This window comes from Canis lupus, chromosome 22, assembly GCF_048164855.1.
Source record: "Canis lupus baileyi chromosome 22, mCanLup2.hap1, whole genome shotgun sequence".
In the NCBI taxonomy this organism is placed as follows: Eukaryota; Metazoa; Chordata; class Mammalia; order Carnivora; family Canidae; genus Canis; species Canis lupus.
Genome location: NC_132859.1, coordinates 34,860,295 through 34,886,395, shown reverse-complemented (window position 1 = coordinate 34,886,395; position 26,101 = coordinate 34,860,295). Strand labels below are relative to the sequence as shown.

The 26,101-nt window shown below is 39.9% G+C and overlaps 1 long non-coding RNA gene across 1 annotated transcript in view; it reads right to left on the bottom strand.

Moving 5' to 3' along the window:
* The window catches only part of LOC140614478 (uncharacterized), a 90,689-nt gene extending 64,925 nt beyond the window's left edge, over positions 1 to 25,764 (bottom strand). Inside the window, exons 1-2 of the long non-coding RNA XR_012015333.1 lie at positions 25,641 to 25,764; positions 21,277 to 21,517 (exon numbers count right to left, since the gene is read on the bottom strand). This is a non-coding gene — a long non-coding RNA (uncharacterized lncRNA). The remainder of the gene's footprint in view (positions 1 to 21,276; positions 21,518 to 25,640) is intronic.
* Positions 25,765 to 26,101: the final 337 nt, after the last annotated feature.

Below are 26,101 nucleotides of genomic sequence, written 5' to 3'. Positions count from 1 at the left end.
AGGGCAGGCTGCCACTAAGCTTCCGCTGAAATTAATGCTCAGCTCTGTCCCTGGTAACAATTCTTTATGCTTTTCCCAATGCCTTCTAGATGAAATCCAAACTCAATTATAGGACACAAGAAGCTTTCCCTTGAGTTTGTGCTGAATTGTTGCACTTACATGTTGGTTTTTCCATTTACTTGTGAATTTCCTAGGGAAAACACCCTCACCTTTATTCCTTTTAATCTCAAGGCCCTAACTCCTGAAACACTGAGTAGCTGCCTAAATTAACGCCCACAGAACAACTGGCAATCAGTCCAAGTTTCTGTGAATCCTGGACAAGGTGCTGAACCTTAGGTATAACGTGGTCCATTTTAGCCTCTGGAGACAGCAAGTTCTTTAACCTCACTGTAAAATGTCTTGGCATTTACCTATCTGATAAGGTTCTTATGAGGACTAAATGAGATCATATGTGTAGAAGGCCTAGATCACTATTGAGCACATAGTTTTTATTCAGTAAGTGTGTAGTCCATTTGTTTCCTTCTCTTGGCCTCAGTTTATAATTTGTAAAATTAAAAAATTATACTAGGCGATTTCTATCTCAAAATGTCCCTTCTACCTCATAATGAGATTTTAGCACACAATTATCAGTCATCGATAGGGGGGGAATGAAAATCAGTAAAGATACAGAAGAGTTGGACAACACAACAAAGTTTGAATACATCCCGTGAGATGTCTGTGACCTGAGTACCATCTGTAGACTACTGCCCCCAACAACTGTAGAGTACACATTCCAAGTGCATATGGAAAATTATCCAAACTGACCCCATGGTGAGCTACAAATAGTATGATACATAACAATAGAAAATGAATAAAATATGGCCACATCCACCAAAATGGATGAGTCCTTTAGACACTAAGCTGATGAAAAAAAGCCAGATATTCATATAAAGTTAACAAAAACAGGCAAAATTTGTTTCTAGCATTGGCAGTCAGGATAATAGTTACCTGGAAAAAGAAGGCATGAGAAAGGTTTCTGGGGTTCTGTTTCTTGATCTGGAAAGTGGTTAAATGAGTATGTTCACTTTGTATTAATTCATCAGGGTGTAAAAAGATGATGTGTCAATAAAAGTTTATTAATAACTGCCCTCCCCCCAAAAAACAGTATGGCTAACATGCCCAGCTAGATAGCGGTGAAGCTGGGATTAGAATCCAGTATGTAGTCCCTCAGCATCCTCATGGTTATACCTCAGCCCTATGCATATTCTGGTTTTTTTTTTTTAAGATTTTATTTATTTATTAATGAAAGAGAAGGGGAGGGAGAGAGAGAGAGAGAGGCAGAGAAAGAAGCAGGCTCCATGCAGGAAGCCTGATGTGGGACTCCATCCTGGGATGCCAGGATCATGCCCTGGGCCAAAGGCAAGGCGCTAAACCACTGAGCCACCCAGGGATCCCCCCCATGCATATTCTGAAAGCTCTTCTCAGCCTCTCAGGTTTCCTCCCCTACTCTAGGAGGCACCTTTCTCAAGGAGGAAAGAAGGCATCAATTTGAGGCTCATGTCCCTATGCCCCCTTTCAATTTAGGGCTTTATCTCTTTATGACCTCTGAAAAAGAACTGACTTGTGTTTCTTACTTCCAACAGATTATTCTATCAATATTTTATCCAGTCTGCAACAATGTGTTCTACCATCATAAGAAGTGACAAGAAGAGGCACCTAGGTGGCTCAGTCGGTCAGTTAAACATCCGACTGTTGATTTCAGCTCAGGCCATGATCTCAGGGTGGTGAGATTGAGCCCTGCGTCAGGCTCTGCACTGGGCATAGAGCCTGTTCACGATTCTTTCTCCCTCTGCCCCTCTCCCCACTGAAAAAAAAAAAAAAAAAAAAAAGAAATGACAAGAAAACTTATTTCATCTTTCTTATCCAGAGTTACACCATTATTTTATGAATTATTCAACAAACACTAATCGGACATCCTCTACAATACCGGCACTATTCTAAAACACAATTCCTATGACATTTGCATCAACAAAATTAAAATAATAATTGCATCTTCTTCATTGAGATTAAATTAGATAATGAATATAGTATGCACAACTTAATGCTTATTATATAGAAAGTGTGAAATATATTTTAGCCATTATTTGTGCGTTTTATAACTTCGACATCCTCATTAGTGTTCCCAGCTCAAGAGGAGAAAATTGGACTCCATTTCAATCATCTGCTGTACATACACACAAAATAAAAGGAAAGAGAGGAATGAGGAAGATATTTTGAATTTGGACCATTTGGAGTACAGAAACCATCAAAGCAATAAGGCATCCTAATTCTACTCGTAACAAATGATCCAGCTAAAAGCCCGTGAAGACCCTTGTCCCTACCTCCCTGCAACTCTGCAGAAATCATGGAAGGCAGAGCAGTGTCTCTGATTTCATGGGATGTAGGGCCACTTAATGATGACAAATTAAGAAACCCGGTGGGGTGGTTCCTCCAGCACCTCCAGCTATGAATTATAAACATGCTGCTCTAAAAGGGCAATGCCCTGACTTGCCTTAATTAGATCACAGCCTTCCCTCCTTTATTACCTCAACAGCTTGCACTTTCTTTGCAGCCAGGCTGACCCCAGGGCACCTTTGTTTTATGTTAAAAAATAACTTTGCAAAGCTGGAGCGTGTGGCCATGTTAACTCTAGAATTCAAAAGGGCTTTCCCCACCTGCCCGCACGGCCTGCTGTTACAGGACCAGAACACAGGGCTGGGGCTTCCCTTTTCCTAACAGCCACCGCATATCCCCATGAGGCAACATGTCAGCACAGAAGTTTCTGCAGGCTAAAAATACATGACCAGGTTTTCAAAATAGCACAAAGAAAGCTTTCCACAGCAACCTGTTCTATTTGATTCACCTAGGAAAACATATCCATGCGGTGATTCTTCCCACAGCCTCTGGTTCACACAGAGGGCCAGTTCTTTGAATCAAATTTCTGAGCTCTGAAAGACACTACCAGCATAATAAGGTTAAAGGGAAACCTAGAGAATTATCTACCAGACATTAGCGAGCAGTTTTCCAAAAATATGTATTACAAATACTCTAGAGAGAACAATAAATTTGCATTTATTTCCTCTATCTTTGTAAATGGTCTCTGCTCTACCGACATCCATTACTCACCACATCACGGAGACAAAAAAGACCTAATTATGGTCTGCTGCTTCTCCAGAGAAAGATTCTCCCGTGAAAGCCAAAATGACAACAACAAAACAGAAGAAAGATCAAAAAAGCTGAAATTCTTTTAAACCATACAAAATCTGGGATAGGGCACCTGGGTTGCTCAGTGGTTAAGTGTCTGCCTTTGGCTCAGGTCATGATCCCGGGGTCCTGGGATCAAGTCCCACATGGGGCTCCTGGCAGGGAGCCTGCTTCTCCCTCTGCCTATGTCTCTGCCCCTCTCTCTGTGTGTCTCTCGTGAATAAATAAATTAAAAAAAATCTGGGATAATTTGCTGCTGTCATTATGAGAGATGTATTACTGTGCCAAAAATATCTTTTTGGGATGATGGATGTTATTTGTCATGATCTGATTCAAGAGGCAACAGAATGGACCACGTCCGGGATATCCACCACCACAAGCCTAGAGTCCCAGGCTGGATCTGAGATTCTGGGAGGTTCACTGGGCAAGTAGAGGACAAGGCTGGTGTGGTCTAATACTTTCGCAAGTTCCTTGGCAGCAAGAACTGGGCTTTGACAGTGCTGCATTCCTGACATCTATACAATGGCCAGCTCAGAGCCCCTAATGTATGGTTTTGGTTTGGTTTGTTTTTGTTTTAAAGATTTTATTATTTATTTGACAGAGAGAGAGAGAGAGGGAGAAGGAGCACAAGCCAGGGGAGCAGCAGAGGGAGAGGAGAAGCAGTCTATAGGAAGCCCAACGTGGGGCTCCATCCCAGGACCGTGGGATCATGACCTTGGCCAAAGATAGGCGCTTAATCAATTAAGCACCCCTAATGTATGGATTTTGAGCTAAGAATTAATGAATGGGGGCAAGTACTACTGCCTGAGAGACAGGCAGATTATAATATCTAAAGCAGTTTCTCAGCTGTGAAAAACAAAACAAAACACACCATTGTTTTCATTTACATTGCACATGATATTCTGAATACTACAGCACTACCTCTGACACTTCTGATACCAGATGTAGGAATTTTTCCCACACCAGCCATTTCTGTGACACCTGCTGGTTGTCTGAAAGCTGAACTCAATCCTCACACTGTGTATCTAGAGACAGGATTAAATCCCACAGGTTAAGCTCTTGCTCCTACAAGATTCCCCCTCCCCCACTTCAGACACTAGTTTCAAGTTCAGGTTGTCACTTGTGCTTCAGAGCAAAGGGCCAGAGATCAGAGGTTACCATGATGCCCTACTCTGGTTTGATTGCTTTGCTAAAGTGGCTCATAGAACTTAAGACTTTATTTACAAGATTACCCATTTGTTATAAAACAAAAAAACTAGGAAGAACCAGGTGGAAGACATTCATAAGGTAAGGTAGGTGGGAAGGGGTGTGGGGCTTCCATGCTTTCTGGGGTGACACTCTTCCTCATCTTCCAAAGGAAGTTCTCCAAACCCTGACCTTTGGGGGTTTATGGCAGCTTCATCAAGTAGACATCAATTGATCAAATCATTGGCCATTGGTGAGTGAACCCGGTCACTAGTCCCTCTCCCTGATCTTGAGGTCAGACATGGGGCTGAAAGTTGCAAACTTCTAATCACATGGATGGTTTCGCTGGTAACCAGCCCCCATTTTTAGGCTACCTAGGTAGGGGCTTTCCAAAAGTTGGCTTATTAACATAACAAAAGACAACTTGCTTGCTCTTATCACTCTCATCACAATTAGGAAATTCTAAGAGCTCTGTACTAGGAACTTTCAGAAGGAAGACAAAATATATATTTCTTATTATAAATCACTATATCACAGTCACTATTAACATTTGGCTAGAGGGGATCCCTGGGTGGCGCAGCGGTTTAGCGCCTGCCTTTGGCCCAGGGCGCGATCCTAGAGACCCAGGATCGAATCCCACGTCGGGCTCCTGGTTCGTGGAGCCTGCTTCTCCCTCTGCCTATGTCTTTGCCTCTCTCTCTGTGTGTGTGACTATCATAAAAAAATAAAAAAAATAAAATAAAAAACATTTGGCTAGATAATTCTTTGTTGTCTCGGGCTATCCTGTGTATTGTAGGATGTTTCATAGCACCCCTGGACTGTGCCCTCCTACCCCAATCAAAAACGACAGTCAAAAATGTCTCCTGATATAAAGGAAGAGGGTCAAAGATCTAGGGAGATCCTCATCAGAGAGGTTTGACAGCAGGAACCTTGGCAAGGTGGCTGAGGTTTAGGGACAAATTCTAGTCTCCAGAAAAGACTTGAGAAGTATATTAGCATCCTACCTATTCATTGAAAGTGGTCTAACCCACAGTGGTTTGAACAATAAAAGATAACTTATTAGAATAGTACCTAAAAAATGCAGCGATAGCTAACTTCAGGTATAGCAGGATCTAGGAGCTCAAACACTCTCATCAAAACTCAGTTTGTCTCCATTATTAGACTCTGCTTTCCTGTGTGATGGTACAGTGCTTATCACTCCAGATCTACCTCTTACCAGCTCCGAAACCAACCCTGACAGGAAGAGAGCTTCTCCTTCACAATGGTTCTAATAAAGAAAAAAAGAATTCTCACAGCTGAGTCTTTTTGGACCAATTGGGTCATGTGTGTATCTGTGACTAATCAAAATCAGAAAATTAAGCAGTTGTGAAACATGCCAAGAGGCTGGATCTAAGTCTTGTGGCACTGTTGGATAGGGAAGCAAGGAATAGGACAGTTTCACCCGAAGTACTTAGATTTACATGAGGGGCGGGGGGGTGGGTACAGAATAGTTACCTAAAGAAATTCAACCTGGTAATATCAAAAAGGTGCAGTAGTAGGCACTGGGTAGGTAAAAGAGCATAAATACTGAATCAGAAAACAAAGTAAGGGGATCCCTGGGTGGCTCAGCAGTTTGGCGCCTGCCTTCCACCCAGGGCATGATCCTGGAGTCCCGGGATCAAATCCCACGTCAGGCTTCCTGCATGGAGCCTGCTCCTCCCTCTGCCTGTGTCTCTGCCTCTTTCTCTCTCTGTCTCTCACGAATAAATAAATAAAATCTAAGAAAAAAAAGAAAAGAAAAGAAGAAAAGAAAAGAAAAGAAAAGAAAAAAGAAAAGAAAAGAAAAGAAAAGAAAAGAAAAGAAAAGAAAAGAAAACAAAGCATGGGCTCCTGGGCTAGTATAAATACAGAGACCCAGTGCTGGCTCGGTCTACAAGCTGCTCAGGGTACTATTTATAAGTATTTTGTCTGAAACTTCCTTTTCTAGATCAGTGAGTATTTATTAAACATGAAGAGATTTGTACATTCAAATAGCAACATTTAATCTCCCCCTTCCTGGCTCTATTTGCATACCTTTGCTTTCTTTCTTGCCCTTTCTAAAGATCCCCTTTGGTAAATTCAAACTTGAGACAGTTCCCCCCAAGCTTGATTGCAGACACTTTCTATTTTGTGCTACTCACAGACACTGAATTATGGAGTGAGATCTCCTACCTGTCAAGGCCAGGTTGAGGACAGGGAAGGGAGACTTGTAATATCTTGCCCTTGTAGGAGGAGGACAAAATTTCTTCCTACTCTAGCTAGGGAGCAATTTACATCTAGAAATGGAACAATGACCCCTAATAATGTTTAGAAATTGTGGTCTCCCTGACATGACCACAGGTGCTATTTTTACTTGCTTAAATGCTAATCCCTTTTATAAATCTTACTGAACATTTCTCTGCAGACTCTATCTCATCCTATCAGTCTCAGATGACAAGTTCTATGGAATAGGAGAAGTCCAGCGCATGCCCCTTATAATTTTACAGGCTTTTAATCTCATTGTGTGACAACCTGCAGAAGTTCACGTGGAAATGTCAGGAGACTGGTCTGTTTTCATAAATTTAAGTCGGTTATTCGTAAACTGGAAGTTCTTTGAGGACAGTCACTTTTATTTGTTGAAGGCAACTTCAGTGTGTGGAGGGACAAGGCTTGTGCTAACAGTAGTCTACATTGGTGTCTGTCCATTGAAAGATTTGTCTGACTTTAAAGACTAGAATCTTGAATCCCCGGTGTTGAGCAAGATCAGTATCTGTGATAAGACTTGGAAGAGATTCTTTAAATGTATGCATTCCTGGATGATAAAAGTAGACTTATTAATTTGTGAGCATGACAGCATTCAGTGAATTCTAAGACCAGTCCAGGTTGCTCCTGTATTAGGGACCTGATAACAACCCTGAACTGTCATGATAATTGTCTGGTTTGGATTCTTCTTCTGTTTTCAGGCTTGCTAACCCTCACTAACATAGCAAATAAAGCCTTGTCCTGCTCTCTTCTATAGGAAGCCACTACAGGGCAGTGTACTGTGAAGACTTCAGATCTGTAGAATCTCACAAACCTAGTTTTGAGTCTTGTTCTGCTTCTTACAATTTTGAGACCTGGCGCTCATTTCACATCTTTTTTCTTATCTCTCATCTGCAGGCACACCTATTTGACAGCATTGTGCTAAGGTTTACTTACGGGGCACACGTAATGTTTGGCACAGAGTAGGAGCTCTACTCATGGTGGCTATTGTATTATTTCAGGGCCTTTGCTTACTGATTGAAAATAATCCTTGGTTTCTGCATCGGCAAGCATATAGCATTCTTTTTTCAGAGTGATCTTTGCGTCTCCAACACTCCAAGTGAACTGCTGGCCACCTCCTTTACGTGTTGACTAAGGAAAAAGCCAGGGTCTCCCTGTTTGGTCTGTGGCCATGTCCAGCAGAGCACTCCCTCCCATGCCCAGGATGGCTCCTGACTTTGGGCAATATAGTGCTGCTATCTGAGTAATACCACAAAGCACCCCATAAGAAGAGCACGCCAGAGACATAACAATCATTCCACACATGATATGGTATTGGCTCTGTGATTGTTTAATGTGATACTAAGAATTGGTTATGTACATGCATATCTCATAGAACAGATGATTTTTTTAAAGTAAGGGCAACCTCCACTAGGAATTGAGCTCCATTTGATACAGAGCATCCCTCACTACTGAGCAATACACATTTGCCAAGACCTGTTCAGCCCATTTTCTTTTTCTCATTTCTTTACTCTCCAGGTCATGTGTTAAAGGAATGCTATCACTTGCCCACCAAGTGAATAGAATCAGCTTACAAACAATCTCCAGTAAAAAGGATCTAGACAAAGCTATCATTCTTTAGGGGCTGTTTGCATATCTTCATTATGCATACTTGGAATTTTTAGCATCTGATTATGTGGCTTGTTTTCATGGGTGATCACCCTCATCTTTCATGTGTATATTCAACTCTAAGCTTACTCCTTAGGGTTTTATGCTCTGTCATAGACCTCATCTTCGGAAATTTCTAAGCAATTAATTTCTTTAACAAACATATATTGAGCATTCCCTATGGGTAAGACTCTGCTAAGTGCTGAGGATACATATCAAATGAACCATTGCTGGAATGCAATGCAGAATACAATAGTTAATATAATAAATGCATGAGCTATAAGCTGTGGCACCATACAAACATCATATCTAATCAGAAACTGAACCTTGGGGTGCGAGGGTAGCTCAGTCGGCTAGGTGTGTAACTATTGATTTCCACTCAGGTCATGATCTGGGGTCATGGGATGGGGTCATTTCTAGCTCTGTGCTCAGCAGGAAACCTGCTTCCCCTCTTCCTCTGCCCCTCCCCCTGTTCACATGCACTCTCTCTCTCTCTGTCAAATAAATTAAATAAAATTTAAAAAAAGAAAGAAACCAAATCTTGTGGGCCTCTCATGTCTGCTCTGATGCTGATACTGACATACCTACATAAAGGCAGGGGGCATGACCTCAGACACTGCACTCCAGACAGATATGACCTTACAGGCACAAGATTACATTCATGGCCAGAGAGCTGAATGAGAAAATGGGGAGCATGTTCTCAGGGATTCAGCTGCTAAAGGAATCAGAAAGGATAATCACACAGGGGTCAAAGGGTTGATTACATATTTCTTTGCTCATCTAGATCTTAGTTTCAAGGTTGTCACAAATGATTCTTCATATGTGAAATAAATTTATGACCATTGCATTCATGATCACTCCTGGATAATTCTGTGGCAGGCACAAGAGACTGAGTTATAAAAATAACCTGACTTTGCCCTTTACCAACTTTCCCCATCCTTTGATTTCACACCATTATTATCTTTGATGTTGTGTTGGTTATTCTTGTTAATAATTATTGTGTTGCCTTTCTTTTTCTTAAGGAGTGAGAATGTGTCTTCTGTTTTCCTGCTTTGCAACAACTCCTTACAGCGTATTAAGTACTAAGTTAAATTGATGGAGGAACTGAGTCAAGGAGTTTTTTGGAAATTTTATGTTTAGGAATTCTTAAGTAAGCTGAAAGTGTAAGAAACCCTGAGACTAACCTAGAAAAAGACATAATCCTTAAATTGACCACAGTTGAACCTCTACCAGGACTGTTTTTATAAACAGTAAAAATCTCAGATAACACAATTAAGGGCTCAAAGCTATTTGTCATTATCTTTGATGGAGGTATGCAATCTTCTGGTTCTAAGCAGAATTTAAGAAGAAGGTACCAGCAAGATTTATAGAAGGCAAGATACCTTCCTGTATACCAACAGAGTCTGTCTTTTTTATGTCCCATCTAGAATGGAAATAGCTATGGCATGACTTTGCTTCTATTTAACTCCAGAGCCTTGAATGTGTCACCCTTGACCCCAAATTTTGGGACACTGTCCACTAAAGTCCAAAAGGTAGGTTTTGAACAGGTTAGCCCACCCTCAAAAATCTTTATTATTTTTGTTATTTTTGAGATAAGGACTTGAGTATAGAAAGCTTTTTTAGGACATAAAGGGAACACCATCAGGGAGGAGGAGAGAGATGGTAGGGGGAGTGAAGGCAGCCAATAAAAGTGTTACAGAGCCAGTTACCACAGTGGCAACCAAAATTTAATCCTCTGGAGAAAGTGGGAAATGTTGTACAATTCATACAGAAGAATTTTCTCACTGTAAGTGTTATGTGTTGATTTATGTCCCCCCAAAAAATATATTGAAGTCCTTACACCCAGGACCTCAGAATGTAAACTTATTTGTAAATAGGGTCATTGCAAATGTAATTAGTTCAGTAAAGATATGGTCATCCTGGAATAAGGTAGGCCTTGAATCCAATATGACTGGTACCATTATAAGAAGATGATGTGAAGATAAGAGGGAAGAATATCATGTGAAGATGGAGACAGAGCTGGACTCATACAGCTCCAAGCTAAGAAACACCAATGATCATTGGTGACAGTACAAGCTAGGGTGAGGCAAGGAAGGGTTCTAGCCAGAGTCTTAGAGAGAGCGTGGTCCTGGTAACACCTTGGTTTTGCACTTCTGATCTCCAGAAGTGTGGAAGAACACGTTTCTGTATTTTGTTAGAGAAGTTCTAAGAAACTAACACTCAGAGGTATGGGGGATATTTATACGCCATCATCAGGCATCGCTTGAAGGGTGCTCAATCAGTGTCTGATGACAAGTTGTTAGCCTATCTTTATTTTTACACAGGCAGAGCAGCAGCTTTCTGGGGTTCCAGAAAAATCCTCAGGCATAGAGATCTAGTTACTGGCACTGGAAGTCCAGTGAACATCCTAAAATGTGGCAGGCCTCCACTCCCTCATTTTACCTGGAAGATAAAAGTCCAGCTCCCCAGGTTGGTGGCAGAAGAAGAAGACAGATTTAAAACCTGAGAAGGACTCAGTGCATTCTTGTTGGTTTGAAGATACAGGGGGCACTTGTCTCCATAAGCAATGAGTGGTCCCCTTCCTCCTGCAAGCTTCCAACCCTCTTCCAACCAACAAAACACTGGCTTCTGCTAACAACCTGAATGAACTTAGAAGTGGAATTCCTCCCCTCAAGCCTCCAGATAAATGCCAGTTGGCCTTGACTTTGGCCTTCTGAGACCTATTAAGGCCACTAAGTTTTGATGTGGTTTGCATACATAATAGATACATGAAACAAGGCCTTTTATGCCCTTTCTTTACAGCTAAACACTTCTCTGGATTGGTCCTGTTATATATATTATCTCTAACCTCACAACAACATTGAAAAGTGGCTCCTGTATAATTATCCCCATTTTGCCAATAAGAAATTTGACTTTCACATAGGTTGAGCAACTCATGTATATTTACCATCAATGTCCCATTTCTACTCCCACCTTTTAATGATAAAACACTACTCAAATCTCTACTTTTAAAAAGTCATTTTCTAATTCATGCCAAGTAAAAAAACTGGTGGGGCGCTGACATGGGTTGGGCTTCTTGCCCCAGGGAAAAGGAAGTGTCACTGTTGTATGGCTTAGATAGGCATATGACCAGAAGCATGTTGACCTCTCCAGGAAATCAGTGGGTAGCAGATGCCCTATAGGGAAGCAAAGGTCTACCTACAACTCACCATATGTCAAGCAGTGACAGGTCAGCATTTGTCTAAGAGGTAAGCATTCTCAGAGTTGTCACCTGGGAGCATATGGCAATTGGGATAGAAAAAAAAGTGCCCCACTAACAGGTCAGGTGTTAAATATCAGTTGCCAAAAATATATATTGTTTATGACAGCTTTTAATTTCTGAAGAAACGTGGAGAGGCATTTTTCCCCTATGCAACTTTGTGGAACTAGAGTTACATTCAATAAGCTGCAACAACTCTATACAGCAAAATGCCCAGCAGTAGTGGGATTGTTCCATGCTCCTAAAAATATGGCCCCAAATTATTATGAAGCCATTAAGTATTATCAACCAGACAACCAAATAGAAAAATGGACCAAAGGTGGTACACCTTTATGGCTCAGTTGGTTAAGGGTCTGGATTATAATTTCAGCTCAAGTCATGATCTCATGGGTCATGGGGTTGCACTGGGTTCCATGCTCAGCAGGGAGTCCAATTTCCTTGAGGTTCTCTCCCTCTGCCCCTCCCCCTGCTTGTACTCTCTCTCTTTCAAACAAATAAATAAATACTTAAAAAGAAAGTAGGAAGAAAGAAAGAAATGGACAAGAGATTAGAACAGACACTTCAAAAAAGTAGGTATCCAAGTGGCCATTAAGTATGAAATGGTATCAGCTTCATTAGGCATCAGGGAAATACAAACTGAAACTCCAAAGAGATGCCATTGACAATCCAACCAAATGCCTAAAATAAGAAAAACCAACAATATCAATTATTAACCAGAAACTGGAAATTTCAAGTGCTACCATTGGAAGGAGTATAAATTGGAACTTTAGGAAAATCTTTAGTGGTATTTACTAAAGCTGAACGTAGCCTTACTATATGTCTAATAATTACACTGTCAGGTATACCCAACAGAAAAGTGCGTATATGTTCTCAAATGACATGTAAAAGAGTGTTCATATATATATAGATTATGATGCAGTGCTTGAAAACTGACACTCCTCATATGAGACCCAATTGATAGCTTGTTGGTTACTATCAGGTTTTAACACATGCTCTGTATTGTAGTGTAACTGAGAACTCCAGCTATGAGTCAGGCAGATAGGGATTAAAATACTGGCCCTACCATTTTATTAGCTATGTGACTGTGGACACTTTTACATCCATTTTCCTGTCTTTAAAATGGAGGCCATAACAATACCAATTTCATTAAACTGTAATAAGAATTCACAATGTTAGTGCAAATATAGCAGTTAGAACAATGCACACAGTAAATGCTCCATAAGTGAGATGCCATGTATCAAGCTATCTCTCTTTCCCTACCTATGTATCTGTGTGCTCAGGTATGTTTTATACATATTCAGGTAGGTTTGGCTAGAGGTGAACTGAATTCATTACGACCATTTCAGTTAATGGACAGGTAAGCATCCAGTGATACTGTAAAAATCAAATCTGTTATTTGATAAACATTGACATTAATAGGTGAAAAGGGAATAACTTTATAAGGATGTATGTGTTTCTGAGCATGTATCTTTTTAACTTTTAAAATTAAGATTAGAATGTTGATAGTGTGCTTAATTAAACACATAGGATTTGGAACTCAATATAGTATATAAAATAATTATATTAATTGCATGCATAATATGAACATTTGTTTCATCAACATTTTCATTTATTTTCAGATTTACTAACTTAACCAAAGTTTTAAAAGTTTGAAGGAGAACAAAAGTTATATGATAACCTTGAGGTCATAAGTCCAGAAGTCAAATAGATTACAGAAGTGACACAAAAGTTGGTGGTCCGAAAGATGGGTAGATAGCACTAAAGAAATAGAAGAAAAAATTGGAAGGAAAAATAAAAGAGTAAAATACTTGCATAAATCCAACAGAAACACTAAATATCAATGATCAAGTTACAATGATATGGAAAACATAATTCTTTTTTTTTTGCTTGCTTCAACGATGAATCCCGTATATGCCTTATTCCCTCTGATAAAATCTGCCTTTGATATTCATTTTCTAGCTCTTGAGCCTTTCCAGTGACTACCAGAGTGGCACAGACAGGTTTTTGATAGAATGAATTTGCACCTTCCAAGATAATGTTAATATTTTGCTCTCTCAGGAATCCCAGCACTGAAAAAAGAAAGTCCCCAGATGACAGCTATGTGCCAGCCTCAGGAACAAGTCCTAGATAGAGCAAGAGGTTCTGGGACTCAGCACAGACTTCTCTGGAGAAAATGGAGTCAAGAGGTTGCTGATGTGCAGGGCTGTGTGGAGAAGAGCTTTATACATCAGGCAGAGACTGGGGTCGGGGCAAGAAGAACAGACTTAATGACAGTGAAAGATTAAACTAAGCAACAGGAAAGATGGAGAAATTATTGAAACACAACCAAAAAAAAATGCAATCGTATTACACAAGTTGGCTCAGCTGGGAATAATATTTACATAGATATAATAACGGAGGCACAGTATTGATTTAATACAGCATTATGACATGACTATACTGCATTAGCAGAGTCAAGGAGGAAGGAATAGTGTGATAGGAACAGAGGACATGAATGTGTCAGTCAAGGTTAGGATATGTGGGTAAGAAAACAAAACTCTCTTAGTAGAATCAAAAGGTAGCAGTATAATTATATTACATATGGAGGTAAATATCCACCTCCCCCCCCCCAAAAAAAAATCTGAAAGTTGATAGAGGTGAGAATGGCAAGATTTGAGGGTCTTTATCATTATTAGATTTGCAGTATTATTTAATTTCAAAACTACATACCTATTCTATTTGGATTTTTTTAAAAAACACTAAATGAATAAGAGGTTAATCTTTGGACTCACTGAGTCTTGATTCTGAAAAGAACTACATAGCTAGTAATGTTTATAACAAAATATAGCAATGCATACATTAAGCGTGCTAATATATTATAAATAACTATTTGGCTCCACTGAATGGCTTATGTGATATTTATAAAAGTGTGGTCCCCAGACGGGTCCTCAATTACTCAAAGCCTGACAGAATTAAGATACAAGAAAAGGGTTACAACATCATTATATTTCTATAGTTTTTATGTAGGGACTAATGCTAAATTCAAAATTTAAGAATATAATGGCACTTGGTAATACTATTTGATAGAATTGTTGTATTATGTTTGTTTTCCCAGAGTAGCCCCTGGGTTCTTGGCCATTGTTAACAATTGTGACTTTAGTTGAATGTCCTATGAGATTGGCAAACCCTGTGGCTCTCTCCCAGACACCCTGAGAATAGATAGAATAGATTTTATCTATTTCACTTGCAGCCTGTTGGCACAACTGCTGAAACTTCCCTGACGAAATGAGGCCAAACCAGGTCCTTCAGGGGCTGCAGGCTGCTGAGACATGCCCATTACACCTCCTCCTGCTGGCCACTGTGTCCAGGGAGCATGGAAAAGAACATGAATGAGAAGGCAATGAAAACTTGCTTTGGTTTCTCTCATTCCTTGTGTGCTCACATTATGGAAGAAAAGGAACCTACATTTAGTTAAAACAAGGCATTTAGCAATAACCAAACTTAAATGGCAGTATTTGGGATCAGCAAGAAAAAAAATCAGAAACAAAAATTGCAGAGTATGAGAAAAAACATACAGAGGAAAGTAAAATAAGCATGAGCCTAGGGCATGTATTGTTTTTAGCTCCCCAGTATCTATCTATTCTCCTCCACCAAACCCAGCTCCAGGGCAGGATCTGATGGGTCAAACCAATCATAGACATTGCACCTCCTTTGTCAAAAGTCATTTACCAGATAGACCAAACCAATCCTTTTCTTTTTTCCCCTTCTTAAAAAAATTTCAGATTTACTGAGGTATAACTTACAAATAAAATTGTAAGAGATTTAACACATACATTGTGGTGATTTGACTTTACACACACAAACACACACACATACACATACACGTTGTGGGAGGATTTCTCCCATCTAGTTAATTAACACATCCATCACCTCACCTACTTCTCTCTTTTTTTTCTTGGTGAGAATATTTAAGTTCTGCTCTCTTAACAGATTTCAGTTATGTAAAACAGCATCTCTAACCTCCTTTCACAAGATTTTACATGAGATTCTCAGACCTTATTTATCTTATAGCTACAAGTTTGAACTCTTTCTCCTAGCTTCTTATTTCCCGACCTCTGGCAACTACTTGTCTTCTCTGTTTGGGAGTTTGACTTTTGTTTTTCTTTTTTAGATTTCCTAAGTGATACTATGTGGTATTTGTCCTTGCCTGTCTGGTTTACTTCACTTAGCATAGTGTCCACAAGGTCCATCCATGTTGTTACAAATTGTAAGATGGCCTTCTTTTTCATGGCTAAATCGTATTCCACTGTGTATATATACCACATCTTCTTTATCCACCTATCCATTGATGGTCACTTAGGTTGTTTCCATATATTGGCTATTGCTAAGTAGGTATTTATCTTTGCTCTGGGGCAGTCCAGTCTGTATAGTACTCAGAAAATCTGCTCAGTAATTATGGAAAACCACAGTCTCCCGGTTGCCATCTCATGACCATTAGGCATCAGAAAGATAACTTAGGAAAGCAAGGTGTAGAGAATCACAAAATAAGCAACCATGTTTAAGAGCTGCCTCATCTCTAAACTTTTTGGGAGTGTGAGCCAATAAATCCCTTCTACTGTTGAAGCCTAGTTGACTCCCATTTTCTTTTACTTGCAACCACAAGCTTCTGACACAATACACAATGGATAGGATGTATGAAGAAGCCAAAGAGTGATAGAGTTTTGGGCACTGGGACAGAGAATTGAATGCATCTTAAAATAATACCATTCAAACAGAGTCCCGAAGACAAAGAAAAAATTCAGTGCTGGAAACTAGAAGATAATTGCTTAATTATAGTTTGGGGACAGCATTTGTAAAGGGGAACATTTCACCCCAGTGGGACTGCAGAGAAGGAAATTACTGATTGTTCTCAAACTGGTAAAAGTCGAAATCCCTTGTCTAAGGATTATTGTTCTCTGTGATAGCTCCATAATATTCTGTTAACTTGCATATATATATATATGGCATGTTTTTTCTGGGAGCCCTAGAGAAAATAAATAAGGACAGGGAGATGAAAAATTGGCAATTTAATGAAAGAAAGCATATATTTTCATACATATATACATATCATGGACATGGCAAAATCTTATATTTGCAATAGTGATTTTAAATGTTAAAGCTTGAACTTTCAGATAAATAATATAACAGAAATTTCTGCTGTGTGGTTCTGAGCAACTCCCCCCACTCCAGTCTCCTTTCTGTCCAGATAGAAGTTGGGTCAAATCATGGTTTGGGTTTTTGCAGTCTTCCTTCCCTTAGCCATACCCCCACTGACTTGGCACCATAAGGATTCCATTGGCTGGCAGATAAGTCTTCTGTGGTAAGAGGACTCTTGATTTGCGTGTTAAAATTACACCTAACAGGTTGCTTTTAACTTGCAAGTCAATACTGAATTATCCTTTTTCTCTTAGATTTCTGAGTCAATGGCCACATAAAGAATATAGCTCTTAAATTCACCCAAACACATGGGTTCAGAACTCCTTGAACATTAAGTGCTTAAAAAAAACCAGTTTCTAGACAGAATAGACCTGATATGGAATTGTGACACGTGAAAGGTAAAAGAATAAAGGAATGACTGCATTGTGTTAAGTCTAAGATGTACATTTTTTTCTCATTTTAGATCTTAGGAACTGGGCTACATCTGACAAGTGGCCAGGCTACTGGGTTTGTTTGTTTGTTTGTTTGTTTGTTTGTTTTCCTAAGATTTCATTTACCTATTCATGAGAGACACAGAGAGAAACGCAGAGACACAGGCAGAGGGAGCAGCAGGCTCCCTGCAGGGAGCCTGATGCGGGACACAATCCCAGGATCATGACACTCAACCACTGAGCCACCCAGGTGTCCCCAGGCTACTGTTCTACTTGCCTGCATGTGTGTAACCCTCATCATAGATGTTCATAGATGTCCATAATGTTGCAACTTCAGCTAGTATGTGAATTGTTGGCCTTTTATGTGTTGAGTTTAAGCACCATTTAAAAATGATAACAAAATACCATCCCTGGTGTCTTTCTTCTGTGTGTCCTAATCTCCTCTTACAAGGACACTGATTAGATTGGAGTAAGACCCACTCTAAAGACCTCATTTAACTTAATCACCTCTTTCAAGGCCCTATCTCCAAATGTAGTCACATTCTGGGGTACTGAGCCTGAGTACTTCAACACACGAGTTTTGAGACACAAGACACACAAGTCATTCCATAACACAGGGATAAAAAATTCTAAGATGTTAAAGCTTTATATGGTGATCCATCAGTTTTTCCTCCCTAAGTATAGATAAAATAATGAGATATTTTAGGATGAGTGGCATCTGTGCAGATTATTTCTTTATTCCTCTCAGCAGCCAATCTAACCTACTCTCTGATAAACCACAGATCCCACATTTCCCTGCCTCATGGCTCCCCAGTAGGCTCTGCTGATGGGAGACCCAATAAGGAGCCTAGAAGGTGGGAAAGGGGAAGAAAGGACTTATTTTCTGTGTCTAGCTCCTGTCAGCTTTGTTCCAATAATGGAGGGCTGCTATAGCTTCAGACTCAAGATTCTTTTGGCAGTTCCAGAACCAGCCATAGAATAGTCTTCTAAGAGATGACCACCCATGCCCACATCAGCCACACTGTAGGCCCCAGAGGTTCAAGCACCAGCCACACAGCACCAAGCCCCCAGATTCGGTGGACCCATTTCTTTTTATTCCCTACCATGGTAACTGTTTACTACAGTGTCCATATCATGGGAACCCTCCATCCACTTTTTGTACTTGTAACCTCCAACACCTGCATTACCAGTTCCTGTATTAAATTGCCTCAATCAGAAATACTTGGTATGATTCATCTTTCCCTATATAGAACCTGACTAATATAATGTCTTCTATTAGATAAAACATAGTACCTGAAAATATTTAAGTATATCTAAATGTTCTGTTTATCTTTATCCGTATGGTTCCTATAAACCACTTTATGTAGATATTTTACCTCAATTATCCACTTCTTCAATTTGGAGCTTTAAAGGTTATTTTCCATATACTCTATTTAGTCTTTACAGATTCATGATAACAAATTAATTAGCTCTATACTATCGTTGAAGCTTCTGACACCTGCATGCACTCAAAGCTTTATCTATAAAAGGTAACCATACCTAAAGGGGTATATACACAGGTTCCCTAAGGGCAAAATACATCTATATTTTGTAACCCTATTGAAAATAAGTTTTGATGGTAGTGGAAGAGATAATTTTGAAAATGTTTATGATAAAATATTTTCATGCATGTACATTGTCCTGGATAAATTCATATGTAACCAAGGATAAGAGAACTTCCTAGATTTGTTATTTCTCCCTCAGAAAGTTCTTCACATGTGAGTTCTGGCCTTTTTCCCTAGAAATCTCTAGATTTCATGTCTAGTACAAGTAAAGCCACTACAGATCTCTGTGGCTTTAAAGGAAACCACTCTATAGCTCTGACCTCAATCATCTTATCTGAGAAAAACAAAGGGCTTGAACAAGATCAGTAATTCCAACCCTAATAAGCATTAAAGACACATTTCCTCACTTCTCTCTCATAAACCCCATATTAAAAAAATGTTTCTCCACCAACAAGACTGCATTTAAGCTTGGATTTCATAATATCTATTCATCACAGACATACAGAATTTTCAATTGGATATTTTGATTTTCAAATTTCTTTTTACTTTTAAAACTTACTTCCACATTTTTAAAATGTGGAATATAATTTAGTAGCCCCCATAATTATGTTTATGAACCTCTATAGGTATTCCAGTTTCAGAACCACTGTTCCCAGTGAAATCCATTTGCACTTGCAGTCTAAATTCTGCACTCTTAGGTAAAGTCCACAGTTTGTGTCAGTAAAACAGTCCCTTAACCAGAATCTTCATCCAAATATACATAACAGGAACTGAAATAGTGTGGAACCAAATAGGCATATGTTTGTTTCCTTCGGGATCACTTTATCAAGCACTCCCATAGAAAATAAGGCTGGTTTTAACCCCATAAGATTCAATCATGCTTGTAAAGACAAAGTTTTGAGATTTTATATATTCAAATAATCACAACGTTGAAAGGAACCTCAGCTAATCAGTTCAATTGGATCCTGAATTTCAGGCCTTTGTTTATGATGGTCCTGCCCAATATTTGTCCAAGCTCTGCTTGAATAAATTAAGCTGATGGGGAGGTTCACAATGTTGTATGATTTAAACCACACAGACATCAGTACCCGACATATTTCCCATGGACTGAAACCAAAGACCCACACTTCCTTTACATATTCCATTACTGACACAGAGAAGGTACAATCTCCAATGCTCAAGGAAAACTCAGATCTGTCCAAGTGGCATTTCCTGTATGGTTTTGCTTTCACTCACCTGCATGAAATGGAAACTGTCACACCCTATGTTTATCTGCACGGGCAAAGCAGAGACACTTAATGCAATCACCTGGATAATTCCAGTCAATGGCAAAATGCAGTAACTGAAGTAAAAGGGGATTCAGGGTTATCTAAGTCATGCAGACTGGCATTTGTTTTGGTCAAGTTGAAATAAATTGAAATACTTAATCTGTATATGCAATCTCTCTCCCATATGCCATGTCCATTAGAAAGAACATTTATGCTTCTTGTAGCTGGTTTTTCCTTTTTTCACAGCTTATATTTTTAGAATGGATTTGTATCACCCATTATTCAAGTAATTATCAGTTTCTAGCAGATTTGTTGATTTTCTTAATTAAACTTAGCTAACAAATCATTAAAAAAAAGAAAGAAAAATGCAACAGTGTTTCCTAGCGTGATTAGTTAACTATTCCTTATTTTATTCTGTACCTCCTAGACTAGAAAGTAAATTGTGCATAAAACAACACTTCTAATTTTACTACTGTCATCTTAGGCTCATGGTTCCAAGTTGCAAAGAAAAAAAATATCTTAGAACACTGTTATTTATTGAGAAAAACATAACCAGCTTGTGTCTTGAGGCAGATGATAAAAGGAAACTATAAAAGAGAAACAACTTTGGAAGTTTCACAAAAGGAAAATGCAGACTTCCAGAGACACCTCAAATCATTTTCTGGAGGTGAAATTTGTTATAATGAATGTAGGAATTTTTTTTAAATCCCATCTTGCTGCCTCACTCATTTTCTGATTTGAAATTGAACAGTTACAGTTCAAATAAATGGTCTCTCTCAAAAAACAAATAATAAATAAGTAATAAAAATAGTCTCTCTCTTCTCTGTTTATATGACAAAATGCTATGTCCTTTCACATTTTCCTAATCAAGTAATTCTCTAGTTTGTCATATCTCACAAAGAAATCTATTTTATTCACTACCACTGATAGGAATCTGATCCAGGCCCTGAATGTCTAGCTATGGACAATCATGACAACCTCCACACTGGCATCCCTGCTTCTATTCTCCTTCTGAATCCAGTACAGCACTGCGGACAGTGAACAAGAGCACAGACTTGAGCCAGATGGCCTAGGTTCAAATCTCAGCTCCAGCTGTGTGACCTCAGGCGAGTTACTTTACTCCCGTTTTTTATCTCAAAAAATACCTAATGGATCCCAGAACTCTTTATACCCTGCTCTGCTCTGTAGCTCCCACATCAACTGACTCCCAGTAGGTTCAGCCAGTAGGTGGCATTAATGAGTAGAGGGTTAGAGGAAAGAAAAAGCTAGAAAACCTCTTTCCCCACCTTTCCTCCTAGGACAGGCTTTCTGCAATGTCTTCTCTTCCTCCACAGCTCCAGCTCTCTCAGGATTAGCCTGCTAAGGTGATGCCTGGGTGGCTCAGTGGTTGAGTGTCTGCCTTTGGCTCAGGTCATGATCCTAGGGTCTTGGAATCGAGTCCTTCATCAGGCTTCCTGCAGGTAGTCTGCTTCTCCCTCTGCCTATGTCTTTGCTTCTCTTGTTGTATCTCTCATGAATAAATAAAATCTAAAAAAAAAAAAAGCTAAGCCTGCTAGGATTACAACCTTGACTGTGACCCAGTGACCATTCCCCACTGGCCTCTTGCAACACTGCCTCCTCTCATCATTCTTCCAGCCCAGATGTGATAGCAGCTTCCTGATGCTATGAACCTAAGGTGTTTCAATGTCCCTTTTTGACATCTATCAATTCCATCACCTGTGTAGTAACCCCCTCTGTTTTACATATTCAGGATAGGGTTTTGCTGGTCAGTCCCAGTTAAACCCTGAGTGATCCAGTACCTCACAGTGTTATCGAAAGGTTTAAATGAGTTAATATATAAAAAAACACTGAGAACACTACTAAGAACTTGATAAATACTAGTGATTATTAAATATTTTTACATACTATTGCTCCACTAAGTAATGAGAAATCCCTTGAGCTTTATTCTTATGAGTGCACAATTGAGTTCACATTAATATTAATACTCAGATTCCATAAGCTTAGTTAGTTCACCTGTAGGAACTCAGAATCCAAAAAAAAAAAAAGATCCTATTCCTTGGTATTTCTGAAGTCCCCAAAGGTGACTCACAGATACTCATAAACAAGGTGACTCTTTCTTTGTAAAATGCATAATTTAGCACAACACCTAACACTCATATCATGAGTTCCCTAGGGCTGCCATGACAAAGCACAACAAACCCAGTGGCTCAACACAACAGAAATTTATTCATTCAGAGTTCTGAGAGCTGGGAGAGTCTAATATCAAGCAGGCCTACACTCCCTCTGAAGACTCTAGGGAAGAATCTTTCCTTGCCTCTTCCTAGCTTCTGGTGGCTGCCAATAATCCTCAGTGGCAGTCCTTACATCCATTGGCCCACCAGTGCCTCACTCCAATGTCCTTGTGTATGTCTCCAAATCCCACTCTACTTATAAAGATATCAGTTAGTGGATTAGGGCCCATCTAGTCTTAACCTGATTATACTTACAATAACCCTATTTTCAAATAAGGTCACACTCAAAGGTACCTAGCATTGGGACTCCATTATATCTTTCTGGGGACTACAATTTGACCCCTAACATATATATGTAGCTGTAGGCACATGCATCTTTCCTGTGTTATGCTAGTTAATTATAAAATGCCTGAAGTGTTATTTATCCTCATTTTAGAAAGGGGAGGCTGACATAACAGAAGTTAAGGTATCTATCCAAAGTGCAACCAGCAATAGTATACTGCAAAATTAGAACCTGAATTCAGGGTTTCTGGAGCCCACTCCTTTTCAAGTGTACCATTTAACCCTTGAATTCAGTGAGAACACTGATCTTTGTACTTAGTGAGATTTAAATTCTTTCATATTCTACGAAACCCTATACTGCCTTTCCAGATTTAGTCAAGCAGCCAAGTGAAGGTCTGGAAGGTCAAGTATATCCTGTATGAGTTAGCTGTTGTTGCATAGCAACCATAACCTCATGCTCCAGATGCGTTTGTGCCTGGGGTCAACGGGAGTCATCTGTGCAGATCTGCTGCCTATGAATGGGATCATTCATATTTCTGGGTTTGGCTGGCTGTTGACTGATCTAATCTAGACTCAACCAATCTAAGCCACCACTGCTGCATATGTCCTTCATCCTTCCCCTGAGACCAAGAAGCCAGCCTGGACTTGTTTCCATAGTGTTGGGAGAGGTCCAAGAAAAAAGGTATGCCCCAATGTACCAGGCCCCAAGTCAAGCCTCTTCTGCTAGCATTGGCTGCTAATATCCCTTTGGCGAAAGCAAGTTTCATGGTTGACCTCAGTGGCAAGGAGCAGGGCAGGTTATGCTGCCCGTATCGGGATGGAACTGCAAAATAATATGGCAAAAGGCATGGATAAAGGGAAGGGTGAAGAATTGGAGCCCTCCCTGCAATTTGCTTGGCCTCCTTAGAGTTAACTATGGTGAGTGGTTTCCTTCTCCCAGCTGGCACCAGTCCCACAGAGCCACTGAATATCTAAAGTTTATTGCCTCTCCTCTTCACCCAATAAGTGATCTTCCTGCAGTCCCTCAATAAATTTTGGAAGTTCTTATAATTCTGTGGCTGGCTTTCACATAAGGCTTGAGCCTATTCAAAAGGAAAGGGTCATCATTTTAGAAATATGGAAGTACTTGAAGAATGAAGAAACATATAAATTTTTTTACTGCAGCAGACGGAATCATTTACATTGAATCGTATTTCTCTCTCCCTCTCCTCGTTCCAATATTCTTCTTCATATTTCAGCAAAAGGTTTACTTTTTCATTTTGACACTGTGATTCACCTCCTTTTCAATAGTTTATATCTAAAGAAAGCATATTTGAGAAATCTCAGTAACAGATTCTCTTTGTTTTTTAAAAAAAAAAGGGGGGGTGGGGCTTACCAGTATTCCAAGTGTATTCATATGCTGAGTTTTCCTCAGCAAACACTTTTTTCCCCCATTTTACTCCATTGCATCTATGTTCATTCACGATTATATTCAAAAGTTCTCAAATATAGTTGGTCTTCAATAAACATTTGTTGAATAAATAAATGAATGAGTTAACATATGCCTGAACATGCATTAATTCTCAACCAACAATGCCCATAGAGGAAAGGTGATTATTGTTTCTGTAATTTGTGAACAAAATTACTTCCATCCCAACTGTGCTGCAGGAACTCCGTGTGCAGGAACCACAAGGAATATGTGGCTTGAACTGAACTTGTCATTTCATCTCCTATTTGGCTCAATACAAGAATAAGTTTTCAGCTCTTCTCCCACTCAGGAAGTTACATACCCAATCCCCTCCACTACCACAGTATGGTAAAGAACACATACATGGCCTAGAGCCGTACAGACTGGTGAGGCAGGGCAGGCAATCATCTTTTCAGAGCACTCTACAGGGCACAATCTTTCTCAGAATATTCATTCAATTACACATTTGGTTGACAAATATTTTTGATAGCCTAATATTTGCCAAGTATATGTGCCAAGCCTAAAATGACAAGAAGAAAACATGCCAAAAAAAAAAAAAAAAAAGAAGAAAATTTAAAAGAAAGAGAAAAAGAAAATCCAGTCCTCTCCTCTAGGAGTTTATAGGCTTCTGTGGGCATATAGTCATTGCCTAATCACACAGATAAATATAAAATCCAACCTTGATAACCGCTTTGAGAGACAGCTCCATTGTGATGTTAGTGCATACAACATAGTGGTTTGACCTAGTTAGAGAGGACAGAGGATAAGTAGGAATTAACGGAGGAAATCAAAGTGTGGGGCAAAGGGTATTTATTCTATGCCAAAGGAAAAGCAAGTGCAAAAAAACAGTGCAATAGGAAGAAGCAAAGCATATCTATTTGAAGAATTAGAAAAGGACTGGTGGATTGATTACTGTAAGAGCTCCAGGGTCCACACCTTCCTGTAGCCACACCCTTTGATAGTACCCTCCCATACCCACACCCACACCCACACCCACACACCAATCCTGAGCTGGCTCTGCAGTTGCTTGTAGTGAAAGTGGCAGTTCCAAGTTGGGTGGGCCTCAAGATACCTTGGACACTGCTGCTTGCTCTCTCAGACTGTCAGTCTATCATGAAAACAAACCTGAGCTAACCTGCTAGAGGAGGAGAGACCACATGGAACAAACCTGTATCATCCCAGCCAGGGCTATTCTTTTTTTTTTTTTTTAAGATTTTATTTATTTATTTATGAGAGACACAGAGAGAGGAGAAGAGATGTAGGCAGAGGGAGAAGCAGGCTCCCTACCGGCAGCCTGATGTGAGACTGGATCCCAGGACCCCAGGATCACATCCTGAGGCAAAGGCAGTATGAGCCACCCAGGTACCCCAGCCAGGGCTATTCAACCAGCTATCCCTCTGATGACCCAAGCACAGAAGCAGAATAAGCAAGGAGAGCATTAACAAAGCCCAACTCAGATCAGCAGAACCACCAAGCTGATCCATGGCTCGTGAGAAATGCTAAATAGTATGGTTTTAAGACACTAAGTTTGAGGGTAGTCTGTTATGCTATCTGATAAAAACAAAAAATTCATGTGTCTGGATTACAGAAAGCAAGGGGGACTGTTGTGCTAGACAAAGCAGGAGAAATAGGTAGAAAACAGACAATATAGAGTCTTATATATACGTAATAGTGGACACTTGTATCTCACCTGCCCCAGCTCATTTTCATCCTTCTTAAAGCAAAAGCTCCGGGTTTCCCGCAGGTATCTGCGCTTCCCCCACTCTCTATCTACGTGGCTTCTGTGAAGCAGAATCTAGGTAAAGCATGTCATCCAGCCTTTGGCGGGCCAATCAATAGAACCTGTTCCCCTGGCCTCAGTAATTGGTTCAGGAGAGAACACGTGACCCACCAGTCCAATCAGAACAAATCCAAGGATTCTGGTTAAGAGTGCTGGCCTAATAGAGCACCTGGGTGGCTCAATCGGTTAAGTGTCCCAGGGTCCCCTGCTCAGCAGGGAGCCTGCTTCTCCCTCTCCTCTCTGCACCTGCTCTCTCTCTCTCTCTCAAATAAATAAAATCTTTCAAAAAAGAAAAAAGACTGCTGAGATAAGGGTTTCTCCTCACAGTACATAAAGTAGAGTTGCTGGCAGTTGTGTTGTGGCCAAGAAAG